Raw genomic sequence first — 15,727 nt, forward strand, 5'->3', positions numbered from 1 at the left:
TCGTATAATTTCGTCTTAGTGAGATTTTTTTTCCTTTTAACTTTCTCAACACATCGAAACAAATAAATGTACATAATACGACACATATATAATAGAAATGTTTAAATAAATACTTACATAGTAATAGATATGGAGAGAAAGAGTGAAGGAGGAAGATGTGAGAACTGGAGTCAGAGTGGACAACGACAGCTTCAAGAGAATTTCTAGGTTTCTACAACAAACGTTAATTAATATTTTTCAGGTCCACATAATCGTAAATGCTGTATCTGTTTGTTTAGACAGTTAATTACCAATCATTTGTATATATTTGATTGGATTTTCTCTTAAATATCAGTTGTCAAGTGGAAGTGATCAAACAATCAAGGTGCGTGAGAAACAAGAACAAGAAATACAATTAATGAGGAAGAGTTTTTACAATGAACAAAGGGAACTAACTCCAGTCTTCAAAGAATTGCGGCTTTACTTTAATAGATTTTGGATTTTGTGAAAGATTTCTTCAATATTCGGCTTCGTCACTGTTATTGTTATTATCATCAACCCTTTTCCGATCTTTTCCGTTTTGCGGCTATGTGTGGAAATGTTCGAGTGTAGTGAAAATTTCAGTATTTCAGGAATCTTATAATTTTCCAGCTGAATTCCACGAGTTCGCTTTGATGCTGCTGTGTAAGATTCAGTGCACATGCGCAGAATGAGATTACTTCCGGTTGGCCACCGGAAGTCTTCATCTGTTTTTTTTTTTTATTACCCACTAGGGGCGAACATAAAGGGGACAATACAATCTGATGTGGGGTCAGATACACGAATGGGATTACAAAAAGATGAGGCGATGTTTCGCTTGTCGTAGCACAAGTTTCCGTCGATTTCCGTAAAAAACTTTTATTTTTTTACATAAGTAATGAGAGCGAAAGAGACTAAGAGGAAGCGATTTTATGACGAGGAAATTTCTCTTTGAAGTCCCCGTGTGTGTGTTTGATGGGGTGTGGGAGACACAGTATGTTGTGTAAGTGAAGTGCTTCTGTTAGTGTGTGCGAAGAGACAGAGAGAGTAATGTGTGAAAGAGAGAGATAACTGAAATTTTTTACTCGGTGTATGTGTATATGTATGTCTGCATGTATGTGTGTGTATATGTATCTATGTATGTGTGTGTATGTATGTATGTATGGCCGATTCAGTGTTTACATTTTTTACGGAAATCGACGGAAACGTGTGCTACGACAAGCGAAACTTCGCCAAAGAGGAATTTAAAAATTTACAAAAATGTGAAGAAATCGAATGAAGAACAAACCGGAAGACATTACGGATGGAGTGGGAGCGGATTTAGCTCGGACCCCACGAGCCCCGCCTCCCCACTGATACTTTGGTTTCGTCTAGTATTACATTTATGTGGTATCATCCACTCGCAACTTTCGTGCTACATCCTTCCATCGTTCTTCATACACTCTCTTAGTCAGGCATTTTCTCTCCAGCTCTATCTTCCTTTTTAGGTGAAAGATGAAGTAATTCATCAATCCAGGGCCGGAGATGAACTTACCTGACCGTAAACCATTCATCCTAGTCTTCCAAATTACCTCTTTCGCAATTGCTACTGCAACGAGAAAACAATTCTTACCTTCTTTCGCGAGGAAATCTGGTGGGTCAATTTTTGTAATAGACTCAGTCGACAGCTGTACTCTTTGTGTGCTTGACAACAGCTGTTCGGCATAAACCCACACCCCTGACACGACCGAACAATGAACAATAGCGTGCGGACGGTTTCCCTATCCCGCTCGCATCTTGGACATATCGGACTGCCCCGGCCACCGTGCCTTGCGAGTTTATCCCGGTAATTGTCCAGGGTCTTTGGCCCGAATGTACGTTGGAACAGACTGGCCAGCTGATTATCGTTGAGACCTAGGGCTTCCCCTAAGGTATCTTCACATTCCGCCTCTACCAACCCTCTATAGAAGAATGTGGTGGAACCCCCACCGCAGGCGTTGCCCGAACGACGGAATAGCAGGAGAGCCTTGCGACACTCCGTGTTCCCTGTGCCCAGTTTCGATCTACGATTCAGCCAGGTTTCCCGTCCACCGAAACTAGTGAACTTGGGGAAACATCAGTTTTGCTAGCGAAGACCACACCCGTTCACGATCCAGGTAGAGCCACAGATGTCTTAACCTCAGCGCATGTCTGCGCATCATCAGCCAAGGCATCCCTAGTCCACCCTTTAACGGTTGTTGACAGCAAGTAGAGCATTTCACAAGTGGTTTCCCGCCCTTCCACAAGAAGTAGAAGAGCTGTCTTTCCAACTTGATCAACCACGAATCAGGGCAAGGAACGACGGATAGGCGGTAGGTGATAACCGATGCGATAAACACATTGGCTACCTCCGCCCTTCCTTTCAGGGATAGCCACCGCCAAGACCAGGTCTTGACTGCCGTAGCCACCCTGCTCGATACCTCGCACCAGTTCTTCTCTATTTGGAGGTCTGGTCCGAACCAAACCCCTAGCAACTTAATCGGACCCTCTGTCCAACGTCCCACGACGCTGTCAGGCGGCATCGACTTGCCTCTCCAGGTGCCGAGCTGCAAGCCGACTGACTTTTCACGATTAACCTTTGCTCCTGTCACCGTCTCATAAACCTCTATGGCCTTGCCTACCCTCTGTAGGTGATCCATTTCGGTTACGATGATGGTGATGTCATCCGCGTAAGCTGACACCGATTTTCCACAACCTGGCTGTCTCGGGATGCCGCTCAGTTTTCGCAGTAGTGGCTCAAGAGCCACCACGTACAAAAGCGGGGAGAAATTTCTTTATTACAGACACCAGGAAGCGATGGTCGACCCTATCGAATGCTTTAGATTGGTCTAAATGGACCAGTGCCCCGCCCTTGCCAGAATCACTATTAAACCCCTCTATAGTGTACCGCATAAGATGGAGATTATCCTGAATGGATCTGCCCGGAACGGCACATGTCTGTGCCCCTCCGATCAGACCATCCGCGACACACGCCAATCTTTTCGATAACACTTTGGCCAAAATCTTCAACTCTGTGTTTAGCAGAGTGATGGGCCTGAAATTATCAATGCACTCCCCCTTCTTCGGGTCCTTTCTGACAAGTGTCACTACTCCCCGGCGCACAGATCTGGGTATGAATTCGTTCTGCTGCCAGTTTGCATAGACCTCCGTCAGTAGGTGACCGAACAAGTCTGGCATACTCTTATATAACTCATAGGGTAGACCATCCAAACCCGGCGCCTTGCCCACGCCGCAGTCCGCCATCGCCTTAAGCACCTCCTCAGGCGTGATTGGCCCCTCACAGCCCTCCGCATCTCGCCCCGATAGGTGCGGCAGCCCGTCGAGGAGGTCCGTAAAGACCCTCCTGCTATCCAGTCCGCCGCCCCCACCGAAAAGCTGAGCGAAGTGCTCCTGAAAGGCCTCACACATCTCCTCGGGTTCGTTTATCAACTTACCTTGTTGGTTCGTCAAAGATCGAATTGTGGCATCACTACCACGCTGAGCTTCTACCACTCGGGCCCATCTCACGGCGTTGATTCCTTCACAACCCATTGCGCGGATCCTAGCCCTGACAATGCAGCCCATGTGTTTGGCCTCGAGGTGCTGGTTTAACACCAGTCTCTTGGCCCTCACCTGATCCGCAGAGCCAGTTTTCAAGGCTTCCTCTAATTCCTTAACTAGAGTTAATTCCATCCTAGCCTCTCTAGCCACTAATCCTATGCTATATCTAATAGACTCGAATTTGATGATATAAATTTTCCGAGGCCTCTCCCCCACCCCCCTTTCGTGAGTGCGCGTTTTTTTGTCATATTCGTTTAGAGCAAGTTGTTTTACACATATTACACTATTTTTTTTTTGTTTTGGTGCCCGGGTCAGCCCCTCAGACGCTTTCGGAAATTCCCGATGTGAGTTTTCCGAGGCTTCTCCCCCACTCCCCATTCGCGTGCGCGCATTTTTTTTTTCATATTCGTTCAGAGGAAGTTGTTTTACACCTATTACACACATTTTTTTTTGTTTCTTTCAATGGTGTAACGCTTTAGTTTAACCTTTCAGACGGTATAGAGTACGATTATATAGAAATTTGTGGGGAAAATCTTTTCCGAGGGGGTGGGGAGAGGACGTCGGATAATTCACAAGATCTGAGTTTTTCCCTCATAACTTTCAGGAAAATATAATCCTTTTGAAATTACAAATTAGGCTTTTCCTCCGGAATTTCGATGCTAAACATCCCTTTGAAGGGTTCAGGTCTTTACTTCTACCGTGTTTATATACGAGCTTTGTGCCTTAGAGTAGAAAAGAATGTTGATACTTTACTGACTTTTCTCCATGTTTCATGCTTGACAAAATATTGACATTAAGCTGCCCGTATCTATGTATTTGTGTATTTAGGAATGTACAGAATGAGGCAGAGGAGGAGTGATGTCTATGTTACCAAACAAAGCTGTGTTAATATGACACATGACTGAGGTGAAACCATCAGATATCTAGTGTCATTGGCATGTATATTGGTGTGTGTCTAGTACAAACGCAATGTCCAGGAGGTGTTATTACGATAGATATGTCTGTGATATAAACCTCTTGAAAATAGAGAGATGGGATAATTTTAATACTTCGTATAAAGAATTACTCCTACAATTTATGAAAACAGAAATGTCGTAAATTTGCACTTTTGAATATCTGCCTTTTAAACATGCTTTATGTCTTATATTATTTTTTCTATTCTTTCAGAAAATCACATGAAATTGGCTAAAAAGTATTTTTTACTTTTAAAGAATCATCAATATGTATCATGTTTGAAAGACTCTGCAAAGATATTCTACAAATGTATAATCCTGCTTCTATAAAACATTGCTGAGTTACAGTAAAATATTTGCTCTGAGAAAGAAAGCATTTCTTTATTTCTGTGTCTGAAATGTGCAAGAGATAATTTTCTCTTTTAAATATACTTTGATAGATTTCCAAAGAGTACTTGCAACATTTTTAAATATTGGCATTGATCACATTTAGAAGAAATATAAGAGAAGTGATATTTGTTTGGAATAAACTATAAAAGCAAAAAGAAGAAAAATATCCATATATTTTGGTGAGAGGAGAAATATTTTAGAAAAGTTGTTGATCTGTACAACTGGAAGGATTGATTTTATTTTTCGAAGAGATGTCAGAAGAATTAGGAAAATCACCATATGACTGTGACATCTGTGAAGAATCATTCTTTGAAGAAAGTAAATTCAATCAACACAAACAAATTCATACAGGGGAACAACCATATCCCTGTGATATCCGTGGTAAATCATTCTTAAATGGCAGTCACTTAACTCGGCACAAACGTATTCATACAGGGGAGAAACCATTTCCTTGTGATATATGTGGTAAATCTTTCCCTGAAAACTGTAACTTAACTAAACACAAGCGTATTCATACAGGTGAGAAACCATTTCACTCTGATATCTCTGGTGAATCATTCTCTCATAGCTTAGCTATTCACAAACAAATCCATACAGGAGACAAAGAATACCACTGTGATATCTGTGGCAAATCATTCAGTCAGGCAGTTTACTTAACCAGACACAAGCGTATTCATACAGGTGAGCAACCATATCGCTGTGATATCTGTGGTAAATCATTCAGTCAGACAGCTAACTTAACGACACACAAACGTATTCATACAGGTGAGCAACCATATCACTGCGATATCTGTGGCAAGTCGTTTTCTAAATAGTACACACATACTTACTCATACTGGGCTAAAACCATATCATTGTGATATCTGCAGTAAATCTTTCACACAAAAACCACTTAATTAGACAGAAGTGTATTTGTTATGCAAAGGACCCCATTGTTGTATAACATTCCTTCAGAAGGACAAGCTTGTTCCTCAGGAAAATCTCTACACATGATTGAAACCATATTATAAAGACATCCACAGAATATAGAAACTATATGAATGTGACATCTATGGTAAATCTTTGACATGAAATCATCCATTATTGAATCAAAATGGATCTAAAACATATCACTGTGATGTTAAACCTGAATCATTCTTTCAAAATGGTGAATTGTTTGTACACAGTCCTATTAATATGAAAGATATAACTGTAACCTAAGCTATTCGTGCTAAATCAATCTATGAAAATGATCAATTATTGAAATGTAAATGCATTGATACAGAAGATGAACCACGATGATGATGATCCTCATCATTTAACATTCTCCTATTCATGCTTCTGTGGATGAGATGGAATTCATTGATGGAGATTTTCTACATCTGGGTACCTTTGTTGTGACCAATCCTCACCTGTTTCCAATCAAGGAAATATTTTCCCTGGTGAGGCATATTTTACGCAGAGGACTAGAAATGAACAACTGCACAAGTATGACGGTCATGATGGCCCTTTACGTACATCACATAATATCTGGACAAGGATACACACACATACAGACACACACACACACATGTATGTTCAAAGATTTTCTTATAGGAAATCTTTTACATTTTTAAACTAGATCTAAATGTTTGTAATTCCTATTAGGAAATGAAACACATGTAATGCTGAATAAATAATATCAAACTCTTCTCCATTGTCCTTATGTGATTTGTAATTACCTTGCAAAAAATATTATCAAAACCTCCCACAAAAATAATACACACACACATACACATATCTCTTTACTCTTTTACTTGTTTCAGTCATTTGATTGTGGTCATGCTGGAGCACTGCCTTTAGTCAAGCAAATCAACCTCAGGACTTTACTTTTAAGCCTAATACTTATTCTATCGGTCTCTTTTGCAGAACCGCTAAGTTACGGGGACATAAGCACACCAGCATCAGTTGTCAAGCGATGTTTGGGGGACAATCACAGTCACACATACATATATATATGTATATATATATACATATATACAACCCGCTTCGTTTTAGTTTCCATCTACCAAATCCACTCACAAGGCTTTGGTCGGCCTGACACACAAGCTGGTTATCATATATATATATGTATGTATAGATCAGGCAATGAAGGTTACGGAAACGGTCATAGCCCAACTAATTAGGGAGTCAGTTTACAGGAGATTCAGTTTGGGTTTGTGCCAGGGAAAAGCACCACTGATGCTATATTTCTGGTAAGACAGCTGCAGGAGAACTACCTAGCAAAAGATGAACCTCTGTACCTGGCTTTCATTGACATGGAGAAAGCCTTTGACAGGGTCCCCTGATCCCTTATCTGGTTGTCAATGAGGAAACTAGGGATAGATGAATGGTTAGTGAGAGCTGTTTAAGCCATGTACAGGGACACTGTCAATAAGGTGAGGGTTGGCAACGAGTACAGTGAAGAATTTCGGGGAGAGGTAGGGGTCCACCAAGGTTCAGTCTGTATCCCCCTCCTATTTATCAGAGTCTTCCAGGCAAAAACAGAGGAATTCAAGGCAGGATGTCCCTGGGCAAAGTTCAGACTACTCTTACCGCTGCTGGTGACAAAGGGCCTCTCGCTCAGAGTAAAAGTTAGATGTATGACGTGTACGAACAGCTATGCTACATGGGCCGTGACTGCTGAGGACATGCGTAAGCTCACAAGGAATGAAGCCAGTATGATCCGATGGATGTGTAATGTCAGTGTATATACTCGACAGAGTGTAAGTACATTGAGAGAAACGTTGGACCTAAGAAGCATCAGATGTAGTGTGCAAGAGTGACAACTGAGCAGGTATGGTCATGTGGCAAGAATGGATGAGGATAGCTGTGTGAAAAAGTGCCACACCCTAGCGGTTGAGGGAACCTGTGGCAGAGGTAAACCCAGGAAGACCTGGGATGAAGTGGTGAAGCATGACCTTCGAATATTAGGCCTCATCAAGACAATGACTAGTGACCGAGACTTTTGGAAATATAATGTGCTTGAGAAGACCCGGCAAGCCAAATGAGACCAGAACCTCATGGCCTATGCCAGGGGTGTAACCAGCTCACTTATGCGTAGCTTTCCTTCGTTGGACACTAAACTCTGCTTGTGAAGACCTGTTGAGGCAGGTGAAATCGAAATCGGTTTTGATGACTGGCATCCGTGCTAGTGGAGCGCTAAGAGCACCATCCGAGTGTGATCGTTGCCAGAGCAGCCAATCGCTTTCCATGACAACATAAAAATTATAATGATGAAGAAGAATAAGGAATATGAGGGGGGATCTTTTTATTGGCAGTTGCTTTTCAATTGGAGTTAGTTCCCCTTGTTCATAGTTAATTCTTCCTAATTTTGTTTCTTCATCCTGTTTCTCACGCACCTTGATTGTTTGATCAGTTCCACTTTACAACTGATATTTAAGAGAAAATCCAATCAAATATATACAAATGATTGGTAATTAAATGTCTAAAGAAATAGATGCAGCATTTTTTTATTATGTGGACCAGCAAAATATGAAGTAACGTTCGTTGGAAAAAGGAAGAAATTCTCTTGAAGCTGTCGTTGTCCGCTCTGACTCGTTGACTCTCTCTTTATATCAATTATTATGTAAGTATTATACAAACATTTCTATTGTATTTAGTATCATATTACGTACATCTGTTTGTTTCCATGTGTTGAATAAGTTAAAAGAAAGAATCTCAATAAACAAAGACGAAATTATATGAAAGTAAGGCTGTTCTTTTAATACTTTCATTGTGTTATCCCTTCTCTTTTCGATATTTCATCGCACTTGTGTCTACGCCTTCCGGATCGCCGTTATTTCTTAATGTCAGATTAATACCTCGTTTAGATAAAATTCCTCTTTTTGACTTGTAAATTGGACAATTTAGTTGCGGGAAAATTACGATGTAATTTGTAAGAAAAGATGGGGAATGTATAAAAGTACGATTGTGCACTTGAATTACTGAAACGAAAAGTTAATATAGTTTACAGACGAAATGAAAGGTCTTTGAATTGAAACACTAGAAAGTACCTAATTTGACCAAAAATAAATATAAAAATCCGTTTATATAATCTTTTACTCGAAAATTAGTAGTGAAGCTATTAAAAAAAAATATCGACACGACATATAAAATGAAGGCTGATGGCCATTGTTTAAAAACTATCGCCTTGTGAAATTTTACAAGGTCTCTGGTTGGGGATAAGGAAAAAGTGCGTGATTTAAGGGAGATTTGGCTGTTGTTTCTAGTACGTGCAGGACCACCCTCGTTTTACTTTGAAATGTCTATTGATGTTTTTCAATATTACGCCCCATTAAAAGTACTTACACTAAAAAGAACAAGAGAAAAATTAAAAGGCGGACCGTCACCATAACCTCATTTCGTTTCATTTCGTTTTTTAGCAACCCACATTTTCAGGTAGGGAGATACCGAATGTGTAAAAAAAAATTTGCCTTTCACCTCTCCAAATTCATTTTCACTCTTTTCAGAATCTTTTGGGTTTTTTTTTGTAAAATACGTGGAAAAATGCTGAGATTATGTTTCGTTTTGGGATTTGGTTTGCAAGATTCTTTATATGAGTTCGTGTGTTGAAGCATATTTTAGTGTGTCTGGGGGAGAGTCACTTTCTTTTTGTGCCTTATAATTTAACACACTCACCAGTAAAATTTCCCCTTATTTTCATTTTCCTAAAATTTTCGTTGCATCTTTTAACTTTTTCATTAGACTTGATTATGATTCTGAAGCAAATTCAATTTTCAAAAATAAAAATAATATCCCCCTTGCCAAAGCAGGGCATATACAGGGTGTTTTTTAGACCCTTTCCGTTATTACGCATGCGTAGATGTTTTCTATCTGTGCATTAAATCGGCTTTGAAGCAGCTTCTCCTCATGCTAGAAATAACAGCCAAATCTCCGACAAACACTACATACTTTGTAGGCAATCCTACACAATTGTACCCCATCGACTTCGTGAAATTTGTGCTCCTTATGAAACTTTATCGCATTAATTATTAAGCATTAATGTTTTGTTTCTCATAAAATGGTGTATTTTTAATTTACATTAAATTATTATTTAAGGCAAACACAACCCGCAAATTGTTGTCAATTTAATGTTCTTGTATTTAATTTCGATTTGCATATGTTCGTCAATTCGCTACGTTCTCTCTAAAGGAAATAAAATCAAAAATTTAAATTGGTGGGGATGAAATTATTTTTATTTTATTATTATTATTTTTTTTATTTTTTTGCATATTCGTAATTTCCGACATCTACAACGTAGGAATACGCGAAATTTTTTTCGATATAATGCATTTTTCAACGAGTGGTTCCAAAACTGCATTAGCCTCGTTTCAGGATCTAGTTTAGCGCCCCAGTCACCAAAATGAGTTTTTAAAAAAAAATCTACCTGGAAAAAACACGGAGATTAAGAATATGGGGGAACAAAAACAAATTTTAATTTAAAATGGAAAACTCCAAACTTCATCACCCTCTCTTCCTCGCCACCCCATCCTTGTTTTGTCCGTTTCTGAAGGCGTAGATTTATAGTGAAACAGCAAAAGGATCACGGAATGTGAAGCCCTCATCACGAAACTCGATATACATCAGAAATTCCCCAAGAAAGAGTTTGACGGTGCTAATCAGACATCAAGTATTCGTTCTTTACTGAATTTTCTTCATGTTTAATGTTCCACAAAATATTGACAGTAAACTTCCCATATCCAAACCTGTGTTGATGTGATAGAAGACTGAAATGAAAACATCAGATGTCTAGCATCACTAACATGTATATTGTTGTGTGTGTGTGTCTGGGAGTTGTTATTATAATACATGTGTCCACTCTATGATAGAAACTTCTTAAAAATGATGAGATTGGATAAGTTTAATACTTCTACAATTTAGCAAAATAGAAGTGTTATAAATTTGCACTTTTGAATATCTACCTTTTAAACATGCTTGATGTCTTATATTATTTCTTCTATTCTTTCAGAAAATCCCATGAAATTGGCTAAAAAGTATTTTTTACTTTTAAAGAATCATCAATATGTATCATGTTTGAAAGACTCTGCAAAGATATTCTACAAACATATAATCCTGCTTCTAGAAAACATTGCTGAATTACAGTAAAATATTTCCTCTGAGAGAGAAAGCATTTCTTTACTTCTGTGTCTGAAATGTGCAAGAGGTAATTTTCTCTTTTAAATATACTTTGATAGATTTCCAAAGACTATTTGCAACATTTTTAAATATTGGCAATGATCACATTTTGAAGAAATATAAGAGAAGTGATATTTGTTTGGAATAAAGTATAAAAGCAAAAAGTGATGAGAGGAGAAATATTTTTGAAAGGCTATTGATAGGTAAAACATAAAGGATTGATTTTATTTTTCCTGAAAAGATGTCGGAAGAAGCCTCAAAGTCATCATATGACTGTGACATCTGTGGTAAATCTTTCTCTGGTACCACAAGATTAACTACACACAAACGTATTCATACAGGGGAGAAACCATATCAATGTGATATCTGTGGTAAATCATTCATTGAGGGCAGTAACTTAACTAGACACAAACGCATTCATACAGGTGAGGAACCGTATCATTGTGATGTGTGTGGTAAATCATTCTCTGCGCGCAGTAACTTAACTACTCACAAGCGTGTTCATACAGGGGAGAAACCATACCCCTGTGATATCTGTGGTAAATCTTTCTCTGTTGGCAGTAGCTTAAATACACACAAACGTGTTCATACAGGGGAGAAGCCATACCCCTGTGATATCTGTGGTAAATCATTTTCTGATGGCAGCAGCTTATATAAACACAAACGCATTCATACTGGGGAGAAACCATTTCACTGTGATATCTGTGGTAAATCTTTCTCTCGTACTCATAGCTTAGATATTCACAAACATAGCCATACAGGTGACAAGAAATACCACTGTGATATCTGTGGTAAATCATTCTCTGCTGGCAGTAGCCTAAATACACACAAACTCATTCATACAGGGGAGAAACCATATCACTGTGATATCTGTGGCAAATCATTCTCCGTTGGCAGTAACTTGACTGCACACAAACTCATTCATATAGGCGAGAAACCATATCAGTGTGATATTTGTGGTAAATCATTCTCTGATGGCAGTAACTTGACTAAACACAAACGTATTCATACAGGGGAGAAACCATATCACTGTGATATCTGTGGTAAATCTTTCTCTCGTATTTATAGCTTAGATATTCACAAACATAGCCATACAGGAGACAAAAAATACCATTGTAGTATCTGTGGCAAATCATTTTCTGCTGGCAGTAGATTAACTACACACAAACTAATTCATACAGGTGAGAAACCACATCACTGTGATACCTGTGGTAAATCATTCTCCACTGGTAGTAATTTAACTACACACAGACGTATTCATACAGGGAAGAAACCATATCACTGTGATATCTGTGGCAAATCATTCAGTCAGACAGGTAACTTAACTACACACAAACGTATTCATACAGGTGAGCAACCATATCACTGTGATATCTGTGGTAAATCTTTCTCTATTAGTAGTAGCTTAACTACACACATTCGTATTCATACCGGGGAGAAACCATATCGCTGTGATATCTGTGGTAAATCATTCTCTGAAAGCAGTATCTTAACTACACACAAGCGTATTCATACTGGTGTAAAGCCATATCATTGTGATATCTGCAGTAAATCATTCTCACAAAAACATCATTTAATTAGACACAAGTGCATTCGTTATGCAAAGGATCCGTAGCACAATGACATTTCTTGTATAATATTCCCCAAGAAAAACCTTTAGACTTGATTGAAACTATATTATGAATATGATATCTATAGTAAATCTTTCATTTCAAATGACCCATCATTGAATCAAAAGAGCATTGACAGAGGAAGGAAAACATATCACTGTGATGTTAAACCTGAATCATTTTTTTCAAGATGGTGAATTGTTTGTACACAGTCCTGTTAATATGAAAGATATAATCATACCTCAAGATATTTGTGTTGAATCAATCTATGAAAATGATCAATTATTAAAACATAACTGCATTCATACAGAAGAGGAACCATATCACTACAATGATGATAATCATCATCATTTAACATTCACTTTCCGTGCTTCTGTCCATCAGATGGAATTCTTTGATTGAGATTTTCTGCAGCTGGATGCCTTTCCTGTCACCAATCTTCACTTGATTTCAAGCAAGGAAATATTTTCACTGGTGAGAAATATTTGAAACAGAAGACTGGAAATGAAGAACTGTATCTGTATGACTGTCACGATAGCCATTTACGAGCATCACGTGATATCTGGTCAAAGGTACACACACATATGTATGTCTGGAGAATTTCTTATAGGAAATCTTTTACATTTTTAATCTACTTCTAAATGTTTGTGATTCCTATTAGGAAACGAAACACATGTAATGCTGAATAAATAATATCAAACTTTTCTCTGGTCTCCTCATTTAATATGTAATTACTCTGCAAATAATATACAACCCTTCCACAAAAATAATACACACACACAGAGATATATATATAATAAAGAGCTTGTTTGCTCAGTTGTTACACACTTATCATCATCTGTTTTCCCTGCTGACCAGAATAGTGGGAGAGAGGGAGGTTTGAAGAAATGGGGGGAAGATGTAGAGAAAGGTGATCTTATACTAATTCTGCTGGTCATTATGTTACTTAGCCTGTCAGTAACACTGTTGATGTGACTAGAGAAAAACAAGGAGAGAAATGACTGAGAATTAAGCGTGTACGATGTGTGATGAGGGGAATGTAGTAGTTAATTTATGGTTATAAAAGTCAGTTGAAGGTAGAGGTAGAAAGGAGAGTTAGAAACAATTTTAGCGGATTGGTGATGTTGTGATGGTAAGATTAAAGAAAGATGGAGAGAGAGATGATGGTGGTGGTAGTATCACCTACAAATTGAAATTTGTATTGGCTCTGACCCATCTCCTTGGCTTATAAGTTACCAATGATGTGGTTTTCAGTGTATGCCATGTTATGTTAAATTTTTACTCACATGAAATTGTGACTCCTATATTTTACTATACAATTTTTGTTTTCTAGAAGAAAAATTTGACCATTTCAATTTCAAAATTTAATTTTATTTCTTTATGGGGAAAATAGAAAAATAAGAGTGAATATTTATTTTATGAGAGCTGAGTGTATAAAATTGTGCATAAAATATATGAGCTATATGAAGTACGTTGAGTCATTATTACATTCCAATTTCCTTCACATTTCAATGAATAATAGATGGGTGACTATCTTTTGATACAGACACAACACAGGCTACACTTTCGAAGTTTTAGATAAAGTTTTCAGAAATAACCGAATAGGTTTGCTATTAATTTCATGAAATATCCAGGGATAGGAGTGGCTGTATGGATCCCGAGGTGGCTGGAGGGATCTACGGACAAGCCGGGGGAACCCCACCCTGTTGCTGTGAAGAAGGGGAAAAAAAAAGAAAAACACTGCATCGCCAGCAGTGGCATGCCCCGAGACCCCTTTGTTGGGATGTGTGCCACCAGAGGGGGAGAAGTAGGAAACCTCGTTGGTGGGATGTGTGCCACCGAGCGAGGAAGTTGAGGCCTCTCCCGATGAATGAGTGGAAAAATTTGTTCTATTGGAGGGGAGGGGCCATTGATAATTATGTGGAAAATGTCCTTGACAGTCGGGGACTAATAGACCCGACTTTCATTGACAGACCAGAGTGGCCTCCTCAGGTGGCTGCTCTGGTACAGGAAAGAAAGGGCTCTTTTCACATGTCAGTGCCATCTTTATGTAAGTAGTACCCGCAATAATAGTGATTTTTGAGGAAGAATTTTCAAAGAAACGCTTTCAAAAAAATATCAAATCTATAAAGTAGAGCCGAAATTCTTAAAAGAATAGAGTTAGTTCCCCTTGAACTTTCATCTGCGTTTTGAGAAATTTGCTGCCTTTTGTTGAGAGAGTTCGATTTTTTGCTCATCGTTGTTTGTGTTAATTGTTAATTGAACAGTGCCCGTTGTGTAACGGTAATTTTCGCCCTACGGGGCAGAAAATTCTCTATTTAATATTGTTATTACCTTCGAAGGTAATTTTTGAAACATTTTTGAGAAATGGATTTCGACTTGGCGTCGAAGAATGATTTTCCCGCGATGGGAACAAGTGAATTAAAGGACACTGAAGTAACAAAACAGTCTTTTTCGGCCGCGGTAGGCGGAACCATGATGGACGTTGAATTCAAGATCGAACAACTGTTCGAATTTAGGAACTTGGTGAAAATGGAAGGAAACGAAATCAAACTTGTACCGCCGCAAGCGAAGGTACAAGAAATAAAGGAAAAAACAGTTATATACAAAGTGTATAGCTACAAAGAAAAGAAAATTATGGACGTCAGAAACGAAATTGTCGAAAAGTGCTTGTCCCCGGTGTGGGACAAAATTCGCCATGTCGTTCGAGGTGCTCGCAGCGCTACTGTTGAAGCACATTTTGACTCGGCTGAGGTAGCAAGAGAGGTGTCATCATTGACCCTGAAAAATGATGATATCATGCTGCTACCCTCGTATATGGGAAAAAGAACAGCTAAACTGCTGGTAGAGGACATACCGAGAGGGTATGATATAATGTGGGTAGCAGCGGCGGTCCTGCACAATGTAGAGCGGGAAATTTCGATTCTGCAGATGAGAAGGAAAGAGGAGGTACGCTGGAAGGGACAGACGCTGGAACTCCTCGTTCAGGCAGAAAACAAGATATTGGAGAACCTGCCCGATAGGATATTTAACGAAGATGCAACGTCCATGAGAGTGTCAGTGGAGGGGCGCAGACCTAGATGT

At 38.9% G+C, this 15,727-nt stretch overlaps 1 pseudogene; it reads left to right on the top strand.

Moving 5' to 3' along the window:
* The first annotated feature begins 5,149 nt into the window (after positions 1-5,149).
* Positions 5,150-13,347, top strand: LOC115225622 (annotated as a pseudogene).
* Positions 13,348-15,727: the final 2,380 nt, after the last annotated feature.

Source organism: Octopus sinensis, linkage group LG28, assembly GCF_006345805.1.
Source record: "Octopus sinensis linkage group LG28, ASM634580v1, whole genome shotgun sequence".
Classification (NCBI taxonomy): domain Eukaryota; kingdom Metazoa; phylum Mollusca; class Cephalopoda; order Octopoda; family Octopodidae; genus Octopus; species Octopus sinensis.